Below are 1,563 nucleotides of genomic sequence, written 5' to 3'. Positions count from 1 at the left end.
GTGGTAATTTTTATGTAATATGGAAGATGTGGGTGGTATGATGGCAGAAAAATAAAATTCAGATGTTAGATATGCAAATACAGAGGAAATTAGATCCAACATAATCCATAAGTCCAGGAAGGGTTGGGATGAATATTTTATCTTCCTCGGCTGCCAAATGATCTTTCAAATGAATGTTTGGATTCTCAGCATTAGCAAATGAATTGCAGAGTAGGCTATTGAGGGGCTAATCGTTGCTTCTATTTAATCACCTTTACAATCATCATTGCAAATGTGTCATTTAAGTTGTTGTAGAATCATTTCAATCAGTTTATCTTCCCAAAGGTCGTCAAGGATAAATAAGAACATCTTAGAACTCGCCCGTCACTTTGACAGAAGACTTCGTTGAAGTACATCAAGTGAATCGAAATCAAGCCTTTTTTACTTGCATGAATTAGGTGACATATAAGTAACATTTTAATTGAAGTGGATCGAAAACTCCATCTTTCTTACAATTTGTTTTGCGGATTGAAAGCTGATTCTTCTTGTCTGTGTAAGATGCTTAGTTGTTCATCAGCTTGAAATTTTATCTACTGACAAGATGAGTTTAGTAGTAGGGGTTTATAGATTTTAATACATTGCCTGAAGCTATTTTTATTGAATTCAAAGCATCTGGGAGTTTTATAATCTCTTTTTATTGTTCTAAGTCTCATTGTTAAATTTATTTAAGTTGGTCTTTCAAAAAATAGTTTTTATATTGGTTTCGCTTGAAATTGGAAAGTGAATTTATTCAATTCAGTTTTTGTATGGCTTGAAATTCTACCCACATAAACCACCACTTACATTATAGTATTGTGGCGGTTTAAACATGTTAACTGGAGCCCGATCTCGCCTCCCTGTTCCCGATCGCGAAAGGTCGCAACCGCGACCTTACAGTTTCGCGAACTGTTCCCGCCTTCCCTGTTTTGCAAAGTGAAGCATCTCTTCGCTCATTATAAGTCACGAACAGGCAATAGTTCAACGTGGGGGTGTGTGGTTTGAGTGAGAGGAGTATCGCTCTCCAAGGCTTCTTCTTCGGTGATCTTTGGAGTTGGCTCGCGGCAAAAGGAAGAAGAAGAAAGGTATCACACGGCTCTCTGATGCACAACCCCTTTTGTGTTCTTCTTGGGGCTTTCTCGGAATAGAGGAAGAGAAGTGCAAGCAGTAATTATACTTGCGGCAGAAGGAAAAAGAAAGAAGAAGAAGATTGTTCTCCCTTGGCTTCTTTTTGGTGGCTTATGACAGAAGATAAATTGAATTTGTTTCTCTTGTAAGTTTATCTTCTTCGATGTATCTCGGTGTAGAGAGAGAAGAAGAAGGAACAACGAAGTGAGAGATTCCTCTTGTAAATCGAGACGATCGACTGGTGAAAATTCCTCGAGTAGTAAAATCCTCTGCAACTCCGTGGACGTATGCAATTTTCCAAACCACGTAAAAAATGTGTGTTCCGTTGTGTTATTGTTTTATGGTGTGAATTTTCTCGTTCAATTTTTTGCTTCATCGTCGATCATTCTATTTTTTTATACCACAACAACAGATATCAGA

The sequence above is a fragment of the Phalaenopsis equestris genome, unplaced genomic scaffold, assembly GCF_001263595.1.
Source record: "Phalaenopsis equestris unplaced genomic scaffold, ASM126359v1 Scaffold000237, whole genome shotgun sequence".
Taxonomy (NCBI): Eukaryota; Viridiplantae; Streptophyta; class Magnoliopsida; order Asparagales; family Orchidaceae; genus Phalaenopsis; species Phalaenopsis equestris.
The sequence above is the reverse complement of the archived record's forward strand: the minus strand, read 5'-3'. Positions refer to the sequence as shown.